This window comes from Rattus norvegicus, chromosome 5, assembly GCF_021556685.1.
Source record: "Rattus norvegicus strain SHRSP/BbbUtx chromosome 5, alternate assembly SHRSP_T2T, whole genome shotgun sequence".
NCBI lineage: Eukaryota > Metazoa > Chordata > Mammalia > Rodentia > Muridae > Rattus > Rattus norvegicus.
Genome location: NC_141538.1, coordinates 155,592,418 through 155,610,135, shown reverse-complemented (window position 1 = coordinate 155,610,135; position 17,718 = coordinate 155,592,418). Strand labels below are relative to the sequence as shown.

The 17,718-nt window shown below is 44.0% G+C and overlaps 1 protein-coding gene across 6 annotated transcripts in view; it reads left to right on the top strand.

The window, feature by feature from the left end:
- Positions 1–6,351: 6,351 nt before the first annotated feature.
- Positions 6,352–17,718, top strand: part of Cdc42 (cell division cycle 42) — a 37,661-nt gene continuing 26,294 nt past the window's right edge. For 2 of the 6 annotated variants that reach the window (XM_087550927.1, XM_087550930.1), the window contains exons 1-2: positions 6,352–6,501; positions 9,649–9,804. The gene's annotated coding sequence lies outside the window, so the exon portion shown is untranslated. 6 annotated transcript variants of the gene reach the window in all.

Here is a 17,718-nt window from a genome sequence, read left to right as displayed (position 1 = left end):
TACTGCATGCACATATGTATTTGGTGTGCACATTCCTAAATATAACCCTTTGAGTCCGTATAATGTTATTCGCATATGTGTTTTTTCCGGCTGGCCACATGACACTGGACAACCCGTTGGTGTGCTCTTCCCTAAGGAGGGCCACCTCCGTTTGGTTTTGTTTGACCCAGTCGCCTGTATTTCTTTCTGAGGGGTTGTCACTTCGCGGGCTTTCCCCCTTCGGCGTGGCATCTTCACTGGTGTCCTGTTTATTCACCTTCCGTGTGGGCGGCCATGTTGGCGAGACTTTACAAGCCTAGCTTCTGATGTTATCAGGAGACGCGGTCTCTCAGCAAAGTCCCCGATTCTCTGGCTCATACGCTCTTTCTGCCCCTTCTTCCACGATGTTCCCTGAGCCTTAGGTGTGAGAGTGTTTTTTGTATGTGTGTCCGTTGGAACTGTACGTCACTGCATTTTGATTGATTGAAGTTTTCTGAAGTGGTCTCCGTCTGTTGCAAAGAGAAGCTTCTTCGACCGTGTGGGAACTGTGCTTAGGGCCCATCCTGGTTTTGTTTGTTTGTTTTTGTTTTTTCCTTCCTCTTTTTTGGGTTTTTGAGCCAGGGTTTCTTTGTAGTTTTGACTGTCCTGGAGCTCACTCTGTAGTCCAGGCTAGCCTCACAATCACAGAGACCTGCCTGCCTCTGCCTTCCGAGTGCTGGGATTACAGGCATACACCACTGCCAGATTCTCCTTGATCACCTGTTTAAAAAGGATGACACAGGCTGGCCTAGCATTTGAGGAAATCCTCCTGCCTCTGCCTCCCTCATGTAGGATTAGAGGTGTTTATCATTGGGCTTGGCTAAAAGACACTTTATTATAATCTTAAGGAAATAAAATTTATAAAATATTATTTATTGGAAAAACCAACTTAGAAAACAGATTTGCAAAAATGATGGATGATCGTGGAGCAAACGTCTGTGTCCTGGTCCTCAAGCCTCAAGTTGTCCTGTAGCATCTCCCAGTCCCTTCAGATGGACGTTCCCTTGGATGATGCCACTAAATGGGTTTTTATGATAATGGTTATGTTATTTCTTCTTGTACTTTTACCATTTGTGAATCATGGGAAAGTGTTCAATTAGGGTTAACTCAGGTAAATCCCAGGAACACAGACCACAAGGCAGTCTCCTTTATGCAGGGCCTGGATCTTCTTCACAGGCCCTGGGGACAGGTAGGGTGCATTCAAAGTCTCAGTGCTCCTCCTGTTCATCCCACTGTTCTTGTTCAAGGCATCTGCTTGCCCCTGGGGTCACCCAGGAGACAGAAGCACCCTGGGCAGTCCTGTGAGAGAAGGCTAGGGCTTATCCGAGGGCACCCATGGCGTTCTGGGGCTTTGAAAGCACAAAGGATCACTTTTGGTAGTGGCAGGGAGAGTTGGCTTTGTAGAGAGTGACATTCTGTTCATTCATGTGTCATTTTGCTGTGTGTGTGTGTGTGTGTGTGTGTGTGTGTGTATGTTGTGAGGGTCAAATGCATACGATCTCCTTCTTAGCTATAACCTTCACCACACTTGTCAAATCTTTTTCTTTTGAAAGGAGCTCTCGTGCAGCTCAGGTGAACTTGAAGCTTAAACATTAAAACATTTTATTTATTGAGAGTGCGTTCATGCACAAGCACGCTAAGACATAGGAGGAGAACAACTCGTAGGGGTCAGTTCTCGTCTTCCACCTTTCTGTAGATCCTGGGGATTGAACTCAGGTCATCAGGCTTGTGTGATAAGTGATTTGCCCACTGAGCCATCTTGCAGGCCCTATGGCATTTTTTAAATTAAAGGAGCTATTTAATTTACTAAATATTTTAAGATTGATTTATTTATTTTCTGTATGTGAGTACACTGTGATGGTTGTGAGCCACCATGTTGTTACTGGGATTTGAACTCAGGACCTCTGGAAGAACAGTCGGTACTCTTAACCACTGAGCCATCTCTCCAGCCCTTATTTTCTTATGAGTTTTGCTCCTATGTATGTCTATGTATGTGTGTGTGTGCCTGGTACCTGAGGAGGTCAGAAGAGAGCTTTGGATCCTTTGGATCTGGAGTTGTGAACCTCCATATGGGTACTGAGAATCAAATGTAGGTCCTTTGAAAGACCGGTTAGTTCTCTTAACTGAGCCCTCTCTCCAGCCATCCTCATACTTAAATACAAAGTATCACAGGAATGACTGGGAGGTGTCAGAGCTGCAGCCAAGCCAGTGTGTGGAGGAGAGAAGAGGAATTTGAGGATAGTGAAAAGAGCAGTGGATCCTAGAGACATGGAGGACAGAAAGCACACAGGCTCATGTTGAACAAAGCTGTTTCCAAGCCCCTCGTGGGGATGCATATCTGAGACCCTAGCCTTTGTGGAGGGGAGACAGGAGGGTCAGGATTCTGTGGTCATCCTGGGTGGCATGAGTTTGAAGTAAGTCAGAGAATTGCAGCCCCATCCTGTCAAAACCTCGAAAATCCCGAGAGGATCTTCCTGTGACTTTGGTATGCTGAGAGCCGAGAATCTGGAGATAGGTGTAATATCAGGACCTGGAGGAGATGGAGATGGGGGAGTTGTGTAGAGAGGCAGTAGAGTGTGGTACCACATAGGTGTTGTTCCATACAGGGGTGAGATGAGGAGGCAGAGCAATTTCATCAAGAGCATGGTGTTTGGAGTTGGTGGGATGGCTCAGTGGGCACACACACACAAACTACACAAAAGTTTGGTTTTTGTTTTTTTTTTTTTTTAAAGTCTTAGCTCCGGTTCCATGAGAAGTAAGCTTAGCACCAGGGGAGGGCTTGAGGAAAAAAAAAAAAAAAACCAACCAAACAGACAGAAGAATAAAAGAGAGAAACCCATTCAACCTGGTCCAGGAAAGGGAAGGTATCTGTTGGCTAATGGAACTGAATACTGCATGGAGCCTGCACCCAGTGGATGGCACAAAACTCCTGGGACTGGCTTTTGCATATGGCTTTGTGTGGGTCCTATTCTCAGGAGTAAGAGGCTGGCTGACGGCTGGGGCCGGCGACAACTGCCTTCAGCACCTCCATTCATTTAACTGCCCAGTTCTCGCCAGGTTCCAGGACAGGGTCTCACTGGGTCCCATGCCTGCTGCTGACTCAGCATTGCTGTGATTTGGCCAAACCTGGGTTACACATCCATCCCTACAGGTAGGAACGGCTTCAGGTTCCTCTTCAGCGCCACATTAGAGCTGGAATTGAGGGGGCTGAGGAGGTGGCTCAGTGGTTAAGAGCACTGACTTGCAGAGGACCAGTGTTCAATTCCCAGTACCCACACAGCAGCTCACAACTGTCTGTAACTCCAAGATCTGACACACTCATGCAGACAAACATGCAGGCAAAATACAATACGCATAAAATAAAAATAAATGAATTATTATTTTTTTTTTAAAAAAGCTGGAGTTGAGGCTGCTTTAAGAGAAATGGCAAGGTTGTCACTACAAGAGACAAGGAATAGATGCTTGAACCAGAACTGTAGGTGAGGGAGCATTGGGGACCCTATGATAGCCAGTTTTATGTCAACTTGACACAAGCTAGAGTCATCAGAGGGGAAGGAGACTCAATTGAGAAAAAGCCTCTATAAGACCAGTCTGCAGGCAAGCCTGTAGGGCACTCTTTTTTTTTTTTTTTTTTTTTTTTTTTGGAGCTGAGGACCGAACCCAGGGCCTTGTGATTGCTAGGCAAGCGCTCTACCACTGAGCTAAATCCCCAACCCCTAGGGCACTCTCATCGAGGGTGGGGCCATCTCTGAGCTGGTGATCCTGGGTTCTATAAGAAAGCAGAATGAGCAAGCCATGGGGAGCAAGCCAGTAGGCAGCACCACTCCATGGCGTCTGCATCAGCTCCCGCCTCCAGGTTCCTCCCTGTTTGAGTCCTGCCTTCCTTCAACAGTGGGCTACAATGTGAAAGCACATGCCGGAATAATCCCTTTCCTCTCCAAGTTGCTTTTGGTCGTGGGGTTTCATCACAGCAATAGTGACCCTCCTACCTAAGACACCTGCAGGCTGACACCCTGTTTATTTAATGGAGCTGGAGCCAAGAGGACTGGGACGTGGGAAGGAGGCAGGAGAGACTGGTGTCTGGGCTGGCAGCAAGGGGTAGGGTAGATTGAGGTCAGGGAGTAACCCCATTCCAACTTGGGGTGGCAGAAAGGTCAAGGTCAAGGGTGCTTTCTGACAGAAACTCAGCCCAAGAGACAAAGGACTGAGTTAGTCCTTGTCCCTCAGAATAGATGAGGAAAGGCCAAACAGTTGGGTGACATCCCATCAAGATACAGCAGCTGGTGGAAAGGCCAGACATTGTCTGGGACATTCATGGGACTGTGAGGCAGGATAAAAGAAAGGACAGAGCCAACCTGCCTGGGGAACAGAGAAAACCCGCACTTTCTCTCAAGCCAAAGAAATTGATGCAGGGTTTGTTTTTTATTTCCAAATCATAAATTGCTACTTATGGCTGTCTGAGCGGAGGGTATGGCTGAGTGGCACGTACTGAGCATTTGGTGCGCCTGGCGTTGGAGAAAGGCAAGACAAGTAGATCCCAAGAGGGCGAGATTGCCCACATAGGGTAATGCCCACAGGGTAGAATTCAGCCTTGCTAAAAGGAGCTTTGTTGGACACAGAACATGTTTATGGTGTACATTTGAGAGAAGTAGATTGCAGGCTAAAAGTTGGCTTAGTGGGCGAAATGATTGCCGTGCAAGCATGAGGACTTGGGCCCTAATCCTTTGGGCCCACATAAAGCTGGATGCAAGAGAACACCTCTGTAGTCCCAGAGTTCTACCTCCCAAATGTTGACATTCAACGACACACCCTCCTGGGTGCAGTGCCTTGCCCAGTTATGTGATTTGGTTTTTTTTTTTTTTTTTTTTGACATTGGGTGTTATGTTTTGTATCCTAAGACACTCAGAACCTTCTATGCAATCAAGGATCACTGTTGATTTTTCTGCCTCCACCTCCCAAGTGCTGGGATTATAGCTGTTCACCCCAGAGCTGGGTTTATTAAAGTGGTACCAAGCAGCAAACACAGGGCTTCGTGTTTGCACTACTCCTTGGCATCTGCATCAGTTCCTGCCTCCAGGCAAGCTAGCCCTCTATGGACTGGGCTCCATCTCCAGTCCTCAAATGAACATTCTTCCGATGAGGTTTCCTCTAATGTTGGGAGGCATCTAACAAGTAGGATAGGATCTCTATTCTCCAGAAGCTTGAAGCTTGTACACCACCAGAGAAGACAGCCATTAAACAGGCGCTGAGATGATAGGAAAAAGGATTCGAGAGGTTTAGATCCCACCAAAGGGGTCAGGGGAGAGCACTCAGGCAGAGTAAACGCAGGGCTTTTTGAGGGGAAAGTCTGTAGTTCTAAACAAAACCCAGAGTGATGTCCAGCTCTCACTTCAAAACAGATTGTTCAGAGGCCTGTGGCCTTCAGAAAGCTGTGCACAGCAAGTCACTTCTCAGAGAAGCAAAAGAGGCAAGGCGTGGAGGTGCGTGCCTGCAATCTCAGTACTTCGGAGGTAGAGGCAAGAGGATCGGCAGTTCGGGGCTGGGGATTTAGCTCAGTGGTAGAGCGCTTACCTAGGAAGCGCAAGGCCCTGGGTTCGGTCCCCAGCTCCGGAAAAAAAGAACCAAAAAAAAAAAAAAAAAAAAAAAAAAAAGAGGATCGGCAGTTCAAGATCAACCTGTTACCCAGTTGTGTTCAAAGCCAGCTGGGCTAAATGAGACCCTGTCTCAAGTTGCTCAATAAAGATAGTCTGGGTATGGTGATGCACACCTTTAATCCTAGCACTCACGAAGCAGACGCAAGGGGATCTCTGAGTTCCAGGCTAGCCTGGGCTCGAAAAATAAAACAAAAAGAAAAAGAGACAGCTTGAGCGTTGTGGTACATTTCTTGGGATTATCAGAACTCAGGGAGCAGAGGTAGTAGGATCGCTGTGTGTTCTGGGACAACCTGGTCTACATAGCCATTTCTAGGGCAGTAAAGGCTACATAATGACACCCTGTCTAAATAAAATAAACAAAAATATTTGTTTACAACAAATATATTTACAACATTTTCTCTACAAAGTTGCAAGAATAGAAGTAAACTTTAGTTACAAACTGTGCACATTTTCTGTTCATAGTTTTATTACGAATAAAATCACCGTTAAAAGGCGCAGAGAGCAAACCCGAACACGCAAAGAACGTAGCCCGCGCGTGCGCGCCAAGGGGCGGAGCCCGGGCCGCCTGAGCCCCTTCTTTCTCTTTGTCCCTCCCACTTCCGCGGGCACCCAACCATGCGTCCCCTGCGTGCTGACGTCAGGCGCGTGCCCCTGTCCGGCAGCCGAGGAGGCCCCGCGCAGTGCTGCCAACGCCCCGGCGGAGAAGCTGAGGTGAGTGCGGGGCCCGAGTAGCCTCCCTGCGGGAGCGTCTTCTGCGCCGCCCGGTCCCCTTCCCATGTCCCCCGTCCTCCCTCGGTTCTCGTGGACGCTCGCGGGCGGGGACATCCCGGTGCTTGCGGGCGGCGGGCCGCGAGGGAGGGATTGCCGGGTTCGCGTGCGCCCGCCGGCCCGGGTTCTGAGGGGAACGAGGCGGGGTCGCGGCCAGGTTTGGGGCCGGAATGGCGGCGAGGCGCGGCCCGGGATGGCGGCGGCTGAGGGCACAGCCCGGCCGAGCTGTCAGCGGCGGCGAGAGGACCGGGCACACCCATCCCACACGTTCCCCTCCCCCTCCGGCTGCCCGCGGGCTCTAGAGGCCCCGGGGCGCGGGGTGGGGGGACGTATGGTCAGGACCGGGGTCGGAGGCCGGGGGCTGTCTCTGCGCTGTGGGCCTCGACTTCCTGCTTCCCGGGCTCCGCCGCGGACGCGTTGCGGCTGGCGGGGGAGGGGAGCGGAACTGCGGCCGCAGGGCCGGGCCGGGGCCGAGGTGACGGACCGGGCGGCTCTGCGCCTGCGCCCCTCGGCGATCTCCTGTCCCGCGCCGCGTCCTCTCCTGCCCCGCGGCTCCGGGGGCTCTCCTGACGGGGCCAGCCTCTTTGCCTTCCGGGACCTGCCTAAGTACCTCCCGAAACCCCGCCTGGCCACTTACTCAGTTCCTCATTACTAGCAGGAAAATTTCTTTGTTGACTGCTACTATTATTATTATATATTTTTAAATTCCTCTTTCCACCCCTTTAACTCTGGGAGATATTCAGTGTGGAAGATTACGTCATCGCAGCATAAGGGGTGAAAGTTTTAACTCCTACAAGTCAGGGCTCACCAAATTAAGACAGCATCTTGTGGCCTTAGTGGGTCACTCCACCCAGCACATCAGTTCAGAGTAAGGTGTAAGGTGGCTTTTTTTTTTTGTTTTTTGTTTTTTGTTTTTTGTTGAAATCCTGTTGTCTGTCTCCAGACTGCCTGAGATGCACCTGAAATACGGAAGGTTCAAAATCTTAGGTTTAGGGTATTTTTGGTCAGGGAATACACACTGTCTGCAGTCACTTGTGTAGGTATGAACTTCAAAGGGCCCCTTGGCTGTACTCGGGTGAATTTTAAGGAGCAGTTCTTTGCCACACTAGTTGTGACTTAGCTGATGTAAAGAACCCAAATTCAGTGCATGGTTTGAAGAGTGAGCTGAAAAGAGAATTTAGTTATACACCTGATTTGTCTTTGTTAGGATTGCAGCTTCAAAGTTGCATGCTTTAGTTTTACCATGAAGAATGGCTTTTGGATTTTTTATCTTGAGACAGGGTCTCCATAGGTAGTGGTGGTTAACCTTGAATTTAGAGGGACCTTCCCTCTAGTCTCTGCCTCTCAAGAGCTGGGATTACAGGCATGAGCTACTTAAATTGCTACCCTTGTTTTTAATTTTTTTTTTTTTTTTGGTTCTTTTTTTCGGAGCTGGGGACTGAACCCAGGGCCTTGCACTTCCTAGGTAAGCGCTCTACCACTGAGCTAAATCCCCAGCCCCTTGATTTTAATTTTTAACCCTAAAAACTTGAGTAATACTTTTAGATCACTAGAATTGTGTGTCCTTTGATTATAGTATACACTAGTGTTGAAGTATTCTTCAACATTGCAAAACAAATGAGATCCAGTGTGTAGCACATCCCTGTAAGGGTGGCTCGTATTTGAACAAGACTTTTCCCATTATTGCTCGTTTGTATAGAAAACAGTATTGTTTGTTAAACACTGGCGTGGTGGATTCAAATAGGCTTTCTGTAGTTTGTAGGTGTGGAGCTTGAATCGTCCCAAATAATTTGTTATGCTTCATGTGACATCTAGGAATATAAAATTGGAGAGTACTTATCTACTATTGTGTTTTTTAAAGCCTATATTTAAAAAGTTTACATGTGTACCAATTTGTATTTTTTTTCCCCTTTTTTTATTGAACTAGTCTGGGCTGGTGAGATGGTACAGTGGATAATAACACTTGTCAGACAGGCCCGACTGCCTTAGTTGGGTCCCCCAGAACCCAAGGTGGAAGGAGAGAATCTGCTCAGGAGGCAGAGGCAAACTCTCTGAGTGTGAGGCCAGACTCGTCTACACAGCCTGTCTTGAAAAAACAAAAACAAAATCTGTCTTCTGATCTTCACACTCTTGCCACATGCATGTGTACACATAAATGCACACAATAATAATAAAAATTAAAAACACAATTAGTTTGAATTTGTAAGTTTTAGACAAGGCAAGGACATAAGAGATTGGTAACTGAGTATTTGAAAGGAGTATTTTTTAAACAGTAATTTGTTCAAGACCCAAAATTGCCTTCTATTCTGTTAAACACTTGTTTAAATTCAAGATATTTTCATATTGAGACAGTACCTGTGCTTAGTAAACACATTCCCTGCACCAGTAATCCATGTAAGCCCATCAAGACTAAATCCCCAAGTTTACAAAGTTTACAAATCTTTACAAAAGATTTGTTTTCTTAGGAATATTTTTGCACTTGAAATGTTTTACAGATTGTTTTATTTCAGATTTTCACACATCTATGCAAAATATTTTATATTTTGACCATACTCATCCCTATTTCCCTCCTCTGCCCCTCAGCATGTCCACCTCCCAAGTCTTACTCTTTTTTATGACCCACTGAGTCTAATTTATGATGCCCCACTCTTCATCTTAAGATCTATGAAACATTTCTAGTTATTTTTACTGCTAAATTTTTTTTGGTGGGGGGAAGGAAAACTGTATTTTGTCTTTTTGGAGGAGCATTGTTGGGGCTTGGAAACAGGTCAAACATCTTTGATTTATAGGGCTATAATTTAAATGGTTCTTGTTTTAGCTTCAGTTTTTTTTTTTTTTTTTTTTTTTTTAAGAGGATAAGGAGCATTTAATTACTTTAGGCTACAAGATCTCTTATGAAGGGGAGCAATTCATATTGGGTGCATTTTTCTCCCATAAACAGCTCTCTATAGTCCTCAATGTAAAAGGACTATTCTTTATTTCTGTGATACTGCCTTTTCAGTCTTTGCAAAATGTTTGCTGCCAGTTTCCCCTGATGGAACATAAGTAAGTCCTGGGGAAGTCAGGGCTTTGACTTGTATGGTTATTCTGTATCCCTGGCACCTAGGATACGGCCATCCATATGGTGGGGTTTAATAAACATTTGCTGACTGACTGAGGGTTACTCATTTACTGCATATCTTATAGGCCCTTGTGTTTGTTTCCTTAGATTTGTTTACTTATGTGCCTGGTCATCTATATCCAAATCTTAGACTCAACTGAAACTTGCTAAGCTCTTCTTGCTTGACCTTATCCATCTGTTTAGTACAGTGTTGTCTGCAGGTGCACTATCTGGAAAATTTGCCATCAATTAGAAAGTCATCTGGTAATTATTCTTTTATTCTCCTAAAACAAATCCAGACTTAACCTCAGTTTCCTCATCTTCCTGTATTACTGTGTTTGCAAATAGTAGCTTATTCCTGCCCCCTTCTTCCTCGTGCCGTGTCAGGTTTCCTGGTCATGTGATGTTTTGCCCCTTGTGAGTTTCTACTTTTAGTTGCTCATCTCTTCTGTCCAAAGTATTTTTACTGAAGCTTTTTTTGTTAGTGCTATTTCATTTGGTCTGCCACTGCTGGTGTTAGTTTAGGGTGTCAAGAGTTTCTCTTCACTAGTTACCCTGGGACATTGGTCTCAGACTATTTATTCCATGAAGAGATTCTAAATGTTTTGTCACCTACATGGTATCCTTCCTTGCAGTTGAGAATAATTAATCTGGCCAAGGAAGCACATCCCTATAATCTTAACCCTTAGAAAGTACAGAAGGATCTGGAGGAAGTTTAAGGCCAACTTTGGTGACATGCAGTTCTAGCCTAGTCTGAATTCATGAGACTGTGTCTCAAAAAAAAATCAGTTTTTAATTTTAAAAATTAGAGTTTCCTAAGTGACCAAAGTTAGCCTTGAACTTTCCTTACTTTTATCTCAGTTTCTTACGGTAGCTAGGGTTACAGACCTGAGCTACTAGGCCCAGCTTAGAATTAGTGTTGTGTCTATTTAGATTTATTTTGTGTGAATAAGTATTGTGTCTGTTTGTGCATATATATGTGAACTGTGTGTGTCTGGTGTCCACAAAGGTGAGAAGATGTGATTGGATCCCCTGGCACTAGAATTACTGCTGGTTGTGCGTGCCAGGAACTAACCTGGGTCTTCTGCAAGAGTAACAAGTCATCTTAAAAGAGGTCTGTCTGCCCAGCATGATCATTTTCTTTACAACTTAATACCCTAGCATTAGTTGCAGTGTTAGTACACTGTCACAGAGCGAGAACCAGAGAGTGTTGGCTGTGTTGCTCATTACTTTTCTTTAACACTTTCTACTTCTTACATAGCATTTTCTTGAGACTCTTCATTTCCGTTTGTTGCTTAAATTCTGCTGCTGTGTGTTCTTGAGCTGCTGCTGCTTAGAGTGGTTAGAAGCATAGATTCTGGAAGCAGACTGAGTTGAAAGCCTTGATCTGTCATTTATTAGCCATGTGCAATTTTAGGTCATACCTTGTGACTTCAGTTTATCCTTTGAAAAATGAGGCTAGTGAGCCTGGCAGGTAACTCACGACTGTAATCCCAGCGTTTAGAAGGAGGCGGTGGGAAGATGAGTTTAAGGTCATAAGTCTTGGCTGTAAGAGTTAGATGGCAGTCTGAGCTACATAAGACCTATCTCAAATAAAAATGGAAACAAAAAATGAGGCTAGTAACAGCACCTGCCTCATAGTGTGGAAGATTGTATCAGTTATGTACATGACCTACTTTTAAGACTAGTTACCTGCAGGCAGAGCTGTGTAGGTGTTTGCTTTCACTGTTACTATCTCTTAGGCCCTTTTACAAACCCTTGACCTTTAGAAACTGTGTTTATTTCACAGGTAACTGTCTCTCCTACAGACTTATCTTCTGAATCCTAAAAAAATTCCAGGTGGAGATTGTTATCTCTTTTACACCCCCCCTTCCCCCACTGTCACAGAACCAAATACTTGCAGGGGCTGCAGATGAGGCCCAGAATAGTTATTAATGTGGCCCAGCACAAAATTGTAAACATGACTTAAAAATCGGAGAGTGTGTGTGTGTGTGTGTGTGTGTGTGTGTGTGTGTGTGTGCGCGCGCGTGCGCGTTTGTGTTTGTGTGTTTGAGAGGGGGAGGGAGAGGTAGGGAGAGGGAGAGACTGAGAGATTAAAATTAAATTGTGTAGGGTTGGGGATTTAGCTTAGTGGTAGAGCGCTTGCCTAGCAAGTGCAAGGCCCTGGGTTTGGTCCCCAGCTCCAAGAAAAAAAAAATTGTGTATTTGTAGGTACATTCCTGTCACAGCTCATGTGGAGTTAAGAGGACAACTTTGACTTTGTCAGGTCTGTCTTATGGCATCAATATGGGTTCTGGCAATTGAACTCAGATTATTGGGTAGAAACTATTATCCTCTGAACTATCCAGTTAGTATTTATTTCTTTGAGACAGGGTCTCCTGAATCCCAAGTAGGCCTTGAAATCATTGTGCAGTTACATGTTGTTTTCTGGTTTTTCTGCTTCTACCTCCCAAATACTAGGATTAGAGGTATATACTACTATGCTATGTTTATGTGGGTATTGGAGATCAGGGCTTCATGAATGTTGGGTAAGCACTCTGTCAACCAAGCAGCATCCCTAGCACATAACCCATTTTAAGAAAAAATATTTAGGGGCTGGAGAGATGGCTCAGCAGTTAAAAGCACCGTCTATTCTTCCAAGATCCTGAGTTCAGTGAGTTCAATTCCCAGCACCCACATGGTGGCTCACAACCATTTATAATGGGATCTGATGCCCTCTTCTGTCATGAAGGCATATGTACAAATAGAGCACTCATACACGTAAATGAATGAATGAATGAATAAATGAGTAAAAAAAATAATCTGGTGGTCACAGTGGTGTAAGCCTTGATCCCAGCATTTGAGAAGAAGCAAAGGCAAATCTCTTTTGAGGCCAGCCTGGTCTCCATTGAGAGTTATAGGATACCCAGACTACATAGTGAAACTTGGTCTCTAAAACAACAACAAACCACATTTATTTACTGTGTTATGTGCATGTGTGCATAAGTGGAGGTCAGAAAACAATTTAGAAAATTAGCTCTTTTCTTGCCCAAATGGGTCTGGGTATATAATTAGGCTGTCCAGCTTTTGAGGCAACCACCTTTGCCTTCTGAGCCATCTCCCTGGCCTATAACTGCCATTTTTTAAAGGCACCTGAGTGTCCTCAGAGTTTGGTTTGTAAGGAACCTTGAGCCAATCTCCCAGATAATAAGGATGATTATAGTTTTATCCTCTGAGAATGATAGCAGAGTGGCTCTACACTTGTTTAACTTCAAAGCTCTAGGTTAGGATTAGGAAAAGAGCTTTTCTCTCTCTCTCTCTCTCTTTTTTTTTTTTTTTGGTTCTTTTTTTTGGAGCTGGGGACCGAACCCAGGGCCTTGCGCTTCCTAGGTAAGCGCTCTACCACTGAGCTAAATCCCCAGCCCCAAGAGCTTTTCTCTTATTAGAGCAATACCAGTTAATATTTTTCCAACAAAACGGCTTGTTGTTTAAGATATTTTTTCTAAGAATGATGATCCTTTAATCAGGATTTGGTCAGATAATCTTTAACTGTGTACAGAAACGGGGTGGAGAGAAGGCTTAGCAGTTAAGAGCACTGACTGCTCTTCCAGAAGTTCTGAGTTCAATTCCCAGCAACCACATGGTGGCTCACAACCATCTGCAATGGGATCTGATGCTCTTTTCTGGTGTGTTTGAAGACAGTGACAGTGTATCATATATATAAAAATAAATAAACCTTAAAAAAAAGTGTACAAAAACCTTGAGATTCTCTTAGTACTATCACAGTCAAAGCCACTATTATATACAGTGATGTCACCCGATGCTCTGAACAGGCATTTTTACAATGAGGGTTGGCATTTCATATTAGCATGTTGTTTAATGACTTCATAAGTTGACCTTGACTTTGAGGAAATGAAAATGGCAGAATTATCAGTTTAAAAGTCCACTGTGGGGGCTAGAGAGAGCTGACTTAATGGGTTAAGCACTGGCTGATTTTTTTTTTTCTCCACAGTATCAGAATTTGGTTACCAGCACTTGTGTGACTCAAAGTTACCTTTAACTTTAGCTCCTAGAACACCTACACATATGTGTGCATTCATCACACACACACACACACAATCTTTTTTTCTTTTTGAAGATCATGATTTTAGTGTCACTGTAACACCTTATTTGACACACTATCAAAACTAATTTTAGGGGGTTGGAGAGCTAGCTCAGTGGTTAAGAGCCCTGGCTTTTCTTCTAGAGGACCCAGGTTAGTCCTAGCCTCTACATACCAGCTCTAGTTCCTGGGGCTCTAGTGCCCTCTTTTGGAAAGCCTCTGTGGGTGCTACATACTCATGGTATAGGCAAAACAATGGCATACACAAAATAAAAATTAAATACCAAAACAATTTTAGTGGATCAGGTTCTAACCTTTGTCTAATTTAGAAGGGATTTAGGGATTGAGAGGATAGCTCAGTGTGTAAATCAGGGGTGAGGACTTTCAGTGGTCATGGTATCCCATCTGTAATACAGCTTGAGAGAGAAGTAAGAGATGTGATCTCCAGAGCAAGCTGATTAGCAAGACTAGCACATTAGTAAGCTCTGTTTGACCGAGACTCTGCCTTAGTATATAAAGGTGGAAGGAGGGATAGAGGAGGGTTTTCAGGTATCAACCTCAAGTGTCTTCGTCCACATGAAACATGCATATACACATATGTACGTACCACACACAGGAAACTGAGAAAAGAAAAGGGAGTTAAGTATGTATTGATAGTGGAAAGGGAGGAAGATAGAAATGAATTCAGGTTTTCCCACATCGTTGAATTTGTGCTGAGTTTGGAACTGTGCCAACATCGGGGAATCCCTCCTCTCGAGAACCAGTGCTTTCCTTCCACATCAGTAAAGTTTGGGAGACATTCTGTTAGTGAGGCATTCCTCCATCCAAAACAGTGAAATATTCTGTGTGCTGTCAATGTATTTTAACAGAAATGTAAAAGAAAGTTGTAAATTTTTATGCAGTTTGGTATGGCATTACAAGTCACTAGAAGTACATAGTAACCAAAAAAATGCACACACTTTCCATCTCCAGCACCTTCAGCTTTCTGTGCTTGGTCTGTTTGGCTTCTCCATATTTTTCTGTGTTTTTCCTATTCTACCACAAAGAGGTGCCTTCTCCCCTTTTCAAAGACAACCCCATGTATCTTCTAGCTTTTGTTCTTTACCTTTTATACCTTGGATTTATCACCTTCAACCTTCCCATCAGCCTTTGTTTGGGCAACACTATGATGTAGGTGATGAGCACAGGATATATGCTTTGATTTATCTGAGGGTGACTTTTATTGTTGCATCCAATTTCTTTTTGTTTCTTTATGCAGATAGCAATAGATCAGGAAGCTAGAGGAATATATTATAAAGAGTTTTGAATCTAAGGAACAAGTTTTGACTTGATGCATATCTAAACCATTCTCACTGTCTTAATTTAGGAACATCAGTATCCTTTGAGTGACAGTCACAGTTCCAAGTGTTGGTGGTAGAGCAGTGACTGAAAAAGTCTGTCATAAAATGTACGTGGGGGTGTGTGAGTTGGAGGTAAGGGTTTGGAGAAAAAGAGGTGGGTAAGACTTGGTAGCATGTCTTTACCTACTGAGCCGTCTCCTAGGCTCCATCCACTATGGCTGTCTTCCCTCCCTCTCTACTTTTCCTCCCTCCTAGGTTGACCTCAAGTTCACTGTTGAGCTAAGTATGAATTTGAACTTGTAAGTTTTCTTCCCCCACCTTCCAGGCTCAGGGTTTTGGGTTTTGCAACCATGCTGTTTTGTGTGGTGCTCGAGATTGAACCTCAGCTTTGTGTACTAGGCAACCACACTACCATCTGAGCCATGTTTCAACCCTTAGCTTTCTTTGAATCGGCAGCCTTTACCTGATACATCGTCTAACTGAAGATTTATTTTTTTCTAGACTATTTATTCTGTCTTTGCTACTGTTTTAAACAGCTTTGGCATTTGTTTATAATATATTAGCAATGTGAAAATATAATGATTTAACAATTTTGTTTAAAGCTAGTAAAGGTGATATATGTTGAGCATTCTAGCATTGTATATAATATAGTGCAGTGTGTGTAGCCAATAAGTTACTGAAGGCCTTTGAAGACAGTTTCTGCCTTACCCAGTGTAACTGCAGTTCCAGGTGATTGGATACCTTTTTCTGGCTTCTACAGGCACTAGGCTCACACATGGTGCAGATATACATGCAGGCAAAACACCCATACTAATTAAATTTTTAAAAATAATTAACTTTTGAAAAAAGAGACAAAACTAGACAAAGCCAAAGTAAAAGCTGTAAGTAAGCTTGCTGACTTGCGTAGTTAATCTAACAAGCCCGTTACAATAGAGGTTTACTTTCTAATTTATGTCCTGGTAGATCAGATTTTTTAGTTGTTTATTTTTGAGACTAATTGTTATTATTTGTAATTTTGTTGTTTATTTTGGTTTTTTTTTGAGGCAGACTTTCTCTGTAGTGCTTGCTGTTTTAGAATATAACCATACTTTTGGCTACTTTATTGGGTTCTTTTCCTACTATCATCCTACTCCACTTTTATCCTTTCCAACTCCCCAACACTATGTAGGAGAGAAGGAAGGTTAGAGGGGAAATGGACTTCCTGCTCACTAAGGGTGTTGAGTTCCTTGGGGCAGTTTTGATCTTTGCAGTTAGGATAGCTCTAGCCAGCAACCAACCAGCAACTGCAGCAGCAGCAAGGACAGCAGCAGGGGGTTGGGGTGGGGATCAGCAGCTGCAGCAGCCTCTCAGGGCCCTAGCATTTTTATACATCTCCAGAGTCCCCAGAATTCCAAATGTAAACTGTCTGAAGCTGGCATAGTAACACCCCTCTACCAGAGCAGGAGGCAAATCGCAGTCTGCTGCTGTAGACAGTCTGAAGCAGCCCCATATCCCACACCTGGGATGAAAACAAAAACATATTCACAAAACATTTCGGTGTTTTTTTTTGTTTTTTTTTGTTTTTTCTTTTTTTCCGGAGCTGGGGACCGAACCCAGGGCCTTGTGCTTCCTAGGCAAGCGCTCTACCACTGAACTAAATCCCCAACCCCATTTCGGTGTTTTTAAAGAAATCAAAATTCATTGGAACTCACTCTTAGACCAGACTGACCTTGAACTCAGATCTGCCTGCCTCTGCCTCCCAAGTCCTGATATTGAAGGCATGTGCCACCATGCCTGGCTGATAACAATGTTTAAAGGTATTAAACCTTTTTATTTATTTTTTTCTTGCTCCATATTATATTATTGTGACCGATAACAGTGTTTAAAGGTATTAAACCTTTTTATTTATTTATTTTCTTGCTCCATATTAGATGTGTGAGAGAGAAAGAGGAGGCTACTTTCAGAGAACATAACTTAGAATGAATGAAAGTTGGGGATAAGGTAGCTTGATCATATGCTTTATTCAGTGGGTGAATACCTACTTACTGTGTGGCTGGTGTTCTGGACATAGAGTAGAGTCCTTGTCCTTTAGAATACAATGGGAAGAATGTTAATTTAGTATTTTGTTGAATGGGGAGTGAATATGCACCTACTATAGCACAGGGAATCAGTTTGCTCCTTCTATCACCTGGGCCCAGGGATAGAACTCAAGTTGTCAGGCTTTGCAGCAAGTATATTTACTGAACTGTCTTGTTGGATCTGTCTCTTTTACTGCAGCAGTACAAATAAATAAGATAATTAAAGATTACAACCATATTATAGGGAAAATAAACTGGGTGCTATAGAGTGTAAGGAGGTATATTTGTTATTGCTGTGATATGACCAATACCACTTACAGGAGAAAGGAAATATTTGGGTGTTTGGTTCCAGAAGGCTTAAAAGTCCACTGGGAAGAATAGCAGCAGCAGGCAGCACGGTGTCTGGAGCAATAAACTCAGAGCTCACATCTTAAACCACAAGCAGGAAGTAGAGAATGAGGAAACTAGGAAATCTGTAATCTTTCCCTCCCCCCCACATACTTCCTCCTGCAAGGCCATACCTCCTAAACCTCCCCACACAGTGCCACCAACTGGGGACCAAGTCTTCAAAGTTCTGACCTGTGAAACACATTCTCATTCAAACCACACCGGAGGAGACAGACTTTGGATTGGATAGTCAGAAAATTTCCTGATGATTGATTTGGACTGAAGTGTGAGGGAGAATCTGCAAGAACAGTGG